Raw genomic sequence first — 8,832 nt, 5'->3', positions numbered from 1 at the left:
CCACAATATGACCTTGAACATATACCCACCTATTTCAAGGAGAACATCAGGGATCACTTTGAACCTCACTGATAGGGAACCAGAGGAATTATGGAATGAACTTAAAGAAATTGTTTAGAATGAATGTGAAAAGAGACTGTTAAAGCTGAAGAAACAAAAGAAAGCATACCTGATGTCAGAACAAAGTGTGGAAATTGCTAAGAAGAAAAGCCAAAGCCAAGAAAGACAAACATCTCAGAAAGGAACTTAAAAAAGAGTCTCCGAAAGCTGTTGGAAGAAACAAGAAGCAGAATTACAACAACATCTGTAAAGACATAGAAGATGGAGACAGACATGGAAAAACAAAGAAAGTCTTCCAAAAGATCTCTAAACTCAGAAGGAAGTTCCAGCCTCAAAATGATATGCTAAAGGACAACAGCGGACAGATAGTAACTGATTCAAAGTAGATCAAATAAAGATGGAAGGAGTATACTGAAATACTGTACAGTAGAGATGTCAACATCCATGATACTTAGAAGTTATTCCATATTACAAGAGCCTCTAGGACAAAAAGATTAAGTTAGATCAACATTCCAGTCCTTACCAAGTCAGAAGGCTATAGAAACTGATGAAATACAAACAGATATATGGCAAGCAACAGAAGAAGAATCAGTAAAGGTTCTAACCAAGCTGTGCCAATAAATCTGGGAAACAACACAGTGACCAACAGATTGGAAGAGGCCAATCTATATTCTGATACCAAAGAAAAGGAGACTTAACAGAGAGTGCAAACTATTATACAATATCCTTAATTTCATGTGCCAGCAAAATAATGCTTAGAATCACCCAACACAGATTAGAGCCCTGCATGGAAAAAGAGATGCTAGAAGTCCAAGCTGGCTTGACAAAAGGCCAAAGAACACAAGAAATTATTGTTGATGCATGGTGGATAATCAAGAAAGCCAAATAATTCCAAAAAGAATTCAGTATGTGTTTTACTGATATTTCATTTATCATGTCAAGCTGTGGAATATGCTTAGAAAAATGGGAATCCCAGAACATCTCATTGCCCTCGTACAAAACCTATATACAGGTCAAGAAGCCACAGTGCAGACCAAATATGAAAAAACAGACTGGCTCCAGGTTGGCAAAAGAGTGAGACAAGGCTGTGTACTCTCCCCTTATTTATTCAATTTACATGCTGAATATATATTGAGGGAAGCTGGATTGGAAGAAGATGAGCATGGCTTTAAAATTGGAGGAAGAAGCATCGATAACTTGCACTATGCTGATGACACTACTCTAATAGCTGAAAATGCAAAGGATCTGCAAGTTCCAGTAATAAAAGTCAAGAAGCACAGTGAAAAAATGGGACTAAAATTAAATATAAAGAAGACCAAACTGAACATAACAGGTAGAATTGAAAAGGAAGATTTCAAAATGGTAGATAGCTTTTGCCTTTTAGGATCAACCACAAGCAGTTAAGAAATACGCCACAGACTAGCACTTGGTAGAGCAGCCATGAAGGCCTTGGAGAAAATATTCAGATGCTTTTTTTTTTTAATTGTATGGCATAGCAGTTTGGTGTTCATCCTGCTTTTTCTTGCTGGGAAATCCTTGTGAGGTCCAGCAGCCAGATGTGTAGACTATTTAGCCGTGACAAGTCATGTTGCCCAGGGTGCACCACGAGGAGGCTAGTCTACATTGCACCAAGTGGGGCTGAGAGAGAGGGACTGGCTCAGGGTCACCCAGCCAGCTTTCATGCCTAAGGCGGAACTAGAGCTCACTGACTCCTGGTTTCTAGCCCAGCACCTTAACCACTAGACCAGACTGGCTCTCATTCAGATGCTATGATGTGTCTATACCTACAAACATCAGAATTATGCAAGCCACGGCATTCCCTGTGACACTCTGTGGAAGCAAAAGTTGGACTCTGAAGAAGCAGGATAGGAAGAGTATTGACGCTTTTGAACTTTAATGTTGGAGAAGAATCCTGAGAATACAACCAAGAAAACAAATGGATCATCGAACAAATCAACCCAGAGTTCCCACTCAAGGCACAAATGACCAGGCTCAAATTATCCTACTTCAAATACATCATGTGAAAATCTACCTTTCTGGAGAAGGCTCTGATACTGGAGAGGTGGAAGGAAAGAGAAGAAGAGGATGACCAGCAGCAAGTGGCGATGGATGCACTTGGACCAGGTTAGAGACAGATCATCAAAGAGAAAAGCTATCTATGTGGTTGCTAGAATCGACACTGACTTGATGGCACATAATCAATCAATAATCAATTGCCTCATCTATCAATCTCAAGATGTAATCCAGCCTTTTCAATTTGCCTAAAAACATACTCTCTTGTTGGAAGAGACTGAGTGAAACAGGACTTGTGAAACTCTGCCTTTTCTTTATTACCTAGTACCATTTTACCATTTCTACTGAGCAGCTGGTGTATCCATTTCTTTTTCTGTCTGCTAGATGATTGGTATCCAAAGAGCTGGGAAATCAGTGTCATGAGTCCAAGGAAGCCCTTTGGTTTGTTTTCCACAAACAGGAGGCTCCTCTCCATTCCCTTTAGGTTGCATGGCAGCCAGTATTAGAATGTGATGTCTGCTTCAAAACCTGTTTAGATCGTGCAATGACAGTGTCAGGATGTCAGTGTTTTATCTAGGCTAGCATAAACCTCCCGTGAGTGCTCACTGTCCTGGCCTCCACGTATCTTAGCAAATATGTCTTGAAAGCAACAGTTTTGGTGGGTGGGAGGCAACATAACCATAATAAGCTGACTTATACCATCTGCACTGACTGCAACAATTTTCAGCCAACTGTCTTTCCTACCTGCATCTGCAATTTAGAATTATTTAAAGCCTTGGCTCAAGGAAGCTGCTGGCCCCTACATTTCAAGGCTTCCACCAGGAATATCGGTCTCTGCAATCTTTCATTCTGCTTGTTTTGTCATCGGGGCTATGGAAAAGCCGAGACAGCTTGCATGCATGTGAGATCTTTTCCTTCCTTTTCGATTCAGCAACCTGTTGTCTTCTCCAAGCATGAGAAGGCTACTTCACAGATTTGCTGCAGTGTCTTTCTGCTCCTCATTTCTTTCTCAATGCACACAATTCTCCTGGTGTCAGGAAGATGCCTGGCAGGGCCCCCTGAATAAACTCACTAAAGATTTTCCAACATAAATTCAAACAAATTGCATGTTTACATCACAAATGAGGATAGTTCTATTGCTTTTATTGTGGAACAACCATCAATGAAGAGCAGTTTCAGAGGGCCTTAATTGCTCAAAGACTAAAGTTCAATTCATATCTTCAGCACACACTAGAAAATGCAATCTGTCTCTAGTCACGTACCTGGCATATTAGAAATGTAAATAAATTTATGGCCACTGTTAAAAAAAACGAGAGAAGGGGCTCTATATAGTCCATCTAGTTATATAAAGGAGTGGTGGTTAGGCAGCACCAGGATTTTTTAAAAGATAGAAATAAAACACAGGCACTAGTAAACATTTTTATAATAGCTAGATCCATTGAAATGGGCCAAGCACATGCCCAAGACTAATGTAGGGACTCCAATAGCGGATGCCATCAAGCTTGTGAAAAACAAATCAAAAAGCATAGTTGGGGCTTCAGGATATCAAGAATAGGACCTCCTGAGGTCCTCTACATGAGGCTGCCCTTGAAGACCATCCAGAAGGAGCAGCCGGTCCAGAATACAGCAGCACACACAGTTTTGGGTGCCCCATGGTTCACCCAAGTGACAGCGTAAGTGGCACTGGCTCCCAGTTGCTTTCCAGGTGCAATTCAAGATGCTGGTTATCACCTTTAAAGCCCTACATGACCCAGGGCCAGGTTATTTGCAGGACCACCTCTCTCTGAAGGTTTCTGCCCATCCTACTAGGTTAGATAGGGTGAGCATGCTCCAGGTCTCCTCCCTTAAATGTTGTTACCTGATGGGTCCTCTCAGGTGTGCCTTCTTGGTGGTCAACCCAACCCTTTGGAATAGCCTCCCACCTGAGATCTGAGGGATCCCGACCTGTAATGGTATGTGGGAATAACCTTGAAGGACAAAGGGAAGAGATGCTGCCTAGGGAATGATCAGATAAAAGAGGGAGGAGCCCGCAGCAGCTTAATGGTCAGAGAAAGAAACTTAGGAAGGATCCACCCTGATTGATCAGACTATAAAGAGAGTTGGTGGGAGATTTGTACTTTCAGACTTGCAAGATTGATGTCAGCCCTTCCCAGGTAAGCCAGATAGGAAACATGACCAGATGAGCTAATTCTACTTTATTGTAAGGCTACATTAACAGAATCTTGCAAGTCTGAAAGTCGCCTGTAAACTTTTAGAAACTGTGTTATTGCTATGATGAGTAATAGGACACACTGGATTGTTTGATTATAGATATGGTTACAGTTTCAGGTTTTATGTGGCCTACCATGGATGTTTTAATTTTTGATTGCTTTAGTTTTGTTGTTGCTCTTAATTACTGTAAACTATCAAGAGTCTGGTTGCTTGTGGCAGGTATACATTTGATAAATACATTCATGCATACGTACCATTTGTGCTGGAGGCCATTGCCACTTCCAGCAGTAGTGAATTCTCTAAGTTAACTCTGCTTTGTGGGAAATAATTCTTGCTTTTGTCCTGAATCATTTTCCAACCAATTTCAGCAGAATGTTTCTCAGCTGTCATATTTTATTAACAAATAAAGTTAGACACCTTTTATGGCATTGGAGTTGTATAGATGTCTATATCCTCTCCATCAGACACTGTGTGTGTGTGCATGCACATTTTTGACTCCTGGCGACTGCCTGGACTAGTTCCTGCAGTTTTTCTTGGCAAGGTTTTTCAGAAGTGGTTTGCCATTGCCTCCTTCCTAGGCCTGAGAGAGGGTGACTGGCCCAAGGCCACCCAGCTGGCTTCGTGCCTCAGGAAGGACTAGAACTCTTGGTCTCCTGGTTTCTAGCCCTGTGCCTTAACCATTGCACCAAACTGGCTCTCCCATCAGACACTATTCCCCTGTAAACCAGGAAAGGGCAGACTTGGAGGGTCAACTTGAACTCTAAAATCCAGCAGTTTATAAAAATGCACATTTAGAATGAAAGAACATTGTGCCTCAGAGCAGTTGCTGAATACAAAGGCTTATTTCGAGCAGCAGAACTGAGATGAACCCACAATATTTCCACAAAAAGAATCCATTCTAGGTTATCTTTGCTCTAATTTGGAAGCAAGGGTCATTTTGCTGTTCTTGATATTCCAGTGCACTAAAATTCAACAAGTAGGAGTCACGAATGCTTGTCCATCCCCTGCAAATCATCCCAAGAAGGTTTTGATTGTGCATGTCATGAAGGCACCAGGAGTTAAGCTCAGCTGAAGGGAGGCTTCACCCTTTCCCTGCCTTACCCTGCTCGGTCATGTGCATCATGTACTTGTTCGCACCCACAGATTGTCTTGGTCAGCAAAATGTGTATTGTGTGAACATGAGGCTACATTAGGATTAGTGACTCACCAGAGCCAGGAAAGACAATTCTGCCTACATTCCTCTCATTCCAGGGCCAGCTGTGTGTGTCAGGCCTTCTCTCCTGTTGGTAAACAGGGCTAATTGTTTTTTAATTTTATTTTTACAAAATGTAACCCTTTTTTCATTGCTAAGAAGCAATCCCCAAACCTACCATTATTGGAATGCTGATATAAACAACCAAATATATAGAGGAAGCTGGACAGTCTGTAGCGGTTCTTATTTCATGACATCTGCTGTTTCATACAGAGGCTGTGCCTATTGCTTATAGACATATTAAATCAGGTTTTAAACATGACAGGTCTAATCCGCATAACCAAATACAAGGAGTGCATTATACTCCACGCTGCACAGTTGTACCCATTCCATCACAAACTGATCATGTTCGGCTTTATGTCCGGTACATTATGTCCAATACATTCAACATAATAAACTAGATAGATTACATTTGATGCAATACAATACATGAGATGATATACAAGATGTCCTTCTGATAGAGTCTGTGTCCAATGAAGCATACAGAAATCATGCCTTTGGCAGGGTTGGCACAGTCAAGGGGTAGCATTCTTGAATGATGGGATCTCTCGGTTCTATTTTCTGCAGGAGAGAGATTCGCCTGTCCGTATATGATCCTACATAGAGAATAAGCAGTGCAGTGGGTTCTGTTTCCTCATGGAAGCTTGGGATGAGCTAGTGCTATTTTTCCCAGCCAATTGAGACAGTTAATGCAAGAAGGCTTTGCAACCTTCCTAACAATATTATGCAACAGCTTCTGAGGGAAACTCATCTCCTCTGAAGATCTCATGATCCTGATCCCTGATTTTACAACTGTCTTTTTTTTTTTCCAAAAAGTACCATGCATTGGCATGGATTATGATCTGGATGATCTTGCAGTTGTTGGAGTTTAAAAACTTGAAAGAAAGTCAACCTCCCCACCCTACCTCCTCCAACTCCATCTTATCTTCAGAAATTTTGGGGAGGAAAAAAAAAACCCTACCTGCATTCTAACTTTGGAGCTTAGGAATAATTAAACAAAGGAAGCAATCTTACGCTGTGCAATGTTATATAACATCAAGAGGCTTAGCTTAAATTTTCAAAAAAGAGAGAAGCAACTGTGTACCCTGACACTTTGGAGTGGGGGGAATGATTAACCCTGGAGTGAGGGACAGGGGAGGGAGGAGAATCCCCCCTTATTTTTTCCTCCCAGGATGGACACCCTCCTGCCCTCTGGGCTTAGAAATATCAACATGAAGGGCACCCAGAGGCCTTGTACCTCCGCAAAGATTCTCCCACAAAGGGGGCAAGTCCTGTAATGTTTAACATCAAAACAAAGAGGCCTTTCTTTGCTGAAGGAGCCAAGCTGCCCAAATGGTAACTACCTAGCCCTGTTATCTCTGCCTTCCAAGACCAGCCTCAGCAAGGCTGAGCAGCTTGTTTAATTTTTAACAGTGTTGATTGCTGTTTGGAAAAGGGTCTTTAAAACACACACGCGCAGAAGTAAACTTCCAGATCTTCAGACTGCACTCCTATCATAGTGTTCAAACAATCCGGGGGGGCGGCATGGGGGGAATGGGAAACTTACAAGACATTTGGAAAAAGTAGCTATCCTTGTCTGCCTCAAGAAAATAGAAATAACCTGCAAATTAAGAAATGAAATTATTTATGTTTTTCTACAAAAGGTTAAGCATTACACATTGCACTAGTGTCTGGAGTAACTTCAAACAAAGCAACTAGCAAACAAACAAACAAAACAGAATTATTGCTAAGGTAGAATACTCCTTTGCTGCTGCTTATTGCAAATTAAAATAGCCCATTGTTTAGTACTATATGGGTGGGTTACACTGGTTCTTATTTTTCTGGGAAAAACGCTAAGTTGCAAAAGCCATGGGACAACAAATCTCCCTTTAAACCAGCTCTAAGTCTGGAGGAATAAAGGACAGTTTCATAAGGCCAAGTAATGTTAAGGAATTAAGCTGATATGTGGCACTCTGTATTTGTGGCAAGCAGCTAATCTGGAGAGACAGCTCCCAAGTTTTTGCTACCTAAAGCAAAACAACAAATGGCTTCCCCATGCTGCTAGTTGTGGTGCTGGGAACCCAAAGCTGTTGAGTTATTTTGGTATCAGGGGCAGAAGATCCCACAAGCTCTTTTTCCTACCCACTCCCCCCACCCCAACGGAATTCAGAAATGAACAAACTGTGGGGCTTTCATAATACTCAAAGCCTGGTGTTTGAAGTAACCCATCTAAGAGCAGGGCTAGCCTTGGCAGATCAAGGCCAAAATGCCTATTCTCCCCCCTCCCCACCACTCTCCAAGATCCACCCAATGTTTCAGACTTCATAAATTATTTCTCAGGAGCAACTCTTTTTCTGGCCAGTACCTTGTCTGACAATTAAGGAAGTAAGTATGCATGCCAAAGGCGTAAATCATTTTGTTTTGTTTTGCCTTTTAAAAGGAAGTAATTGTTTGCCATGTGTTGGTAACATTGCTACCTATAAAAAAATGAAACCACAACAAGCAATGTTTAGAATATACACATAGCTCTCATCATAGACAAATACTCACTTGTACATAACACTCCTAAGCCATCCCCTTCCGTCTCTTTGATCGGGCCAGGAGAAACCCTCAGGGCAGATGGGAATTTGAATCAAGTTGAGCTTCAGCCTTTGAACTTTGTATCACTCTTCCTGGATGTCCCTTCTGTGTCAAGGGAACTGTGTTTGAAATTATCAGAGCTTAAATCTATTTCCCCATCTCCACTGAAATCTGAAAGGGCTCCCCAATGCTGTAATTATTCCCTATCTGACTGGATAGACTGGAAATGTGACAATAAGAGTGTTGTGCTGGAAATTTCAGCTCTATTTTTCCTAACCATTCTCAGTTTGACAGAAAAGAAATGGTTTGCAAAATCTTAATTCAAAGAAGAAAAAAATGTTGAGAGAAAGATGCAAAGTTCTGTTGTTGTGGTTGACCATTGCACCGTTTTTCCTCCAGCTTCCTTGCTGGAAACCCTCCGCAAGGAAGACTTTGGAAGGAGTTCCTCCTGTGGAGCTTTTTCAAATCATGAAGCATGGAAAGCTGCAGAAGGACAGAGAGGTAAGCGACAAAAGCATCAGTAGTCTCTGCTGTCTCATATTCAAAAAGTCCACCCAGAAACCCCACCCAATGAAATTCAAACCAGAGAGTTAAGCAATAAATCCCAAAGCCTCTTTCACAGTGGAAGAGAGCATTTGTGTATTTGGAAGACGGACTTCAGGAAATGGGAGAACAGATTGGGGATGCCCCATTGTTATATTTTTTTAAATAAATGTCAATAGCCATCTAAATATAGT

The 8,832-nt window shown here is 41.6% G+C and overlaps 1 long non-coding RNA gene across 1 annotated transcript; it reads right to left on the bottom strand.

Annotated features, from left to right (window-relative positions):
* Window positions 1-5,584: 5,584 nt before the first annotated feature.
* On the bottom strand, window positions 5,585-8,460 carry LOC134492361 (uncharacterized). The gene is made up of 2 exons (XR_010067433.1): window positions 8,066-8,460; window positions 5,585-7,136 (listed from the first exon to the last, which is right to left on the bottom strand). It is a non-coding gene; the product is annotated as an uncharacterized LOC134492361 (long non-coding RNA).
* Window positions 8,461-8,832: the final 372 nt, after the last annotated feature.

The sequence above is a fragment of the Candoia aspera genome, chromosome 2 (assembly GCF_035149785.1).
Source record: "Candoia aspera isolate rCanAsp1 chromosome 2, rCanAsp1.hap2, whole genome shotgun sequence".
Taxonomy (NCBI): Eukaryota; Metazoa; Chordata; class Lepidosauria; order Squamata; family Boidae; genus Candoia; species Candoia aspera.
The sequence above is the reverse complement of the archived record's forward strand: the minus strand, read 5'-3'. Positions and strand labels throughout refer to the sequence as shown.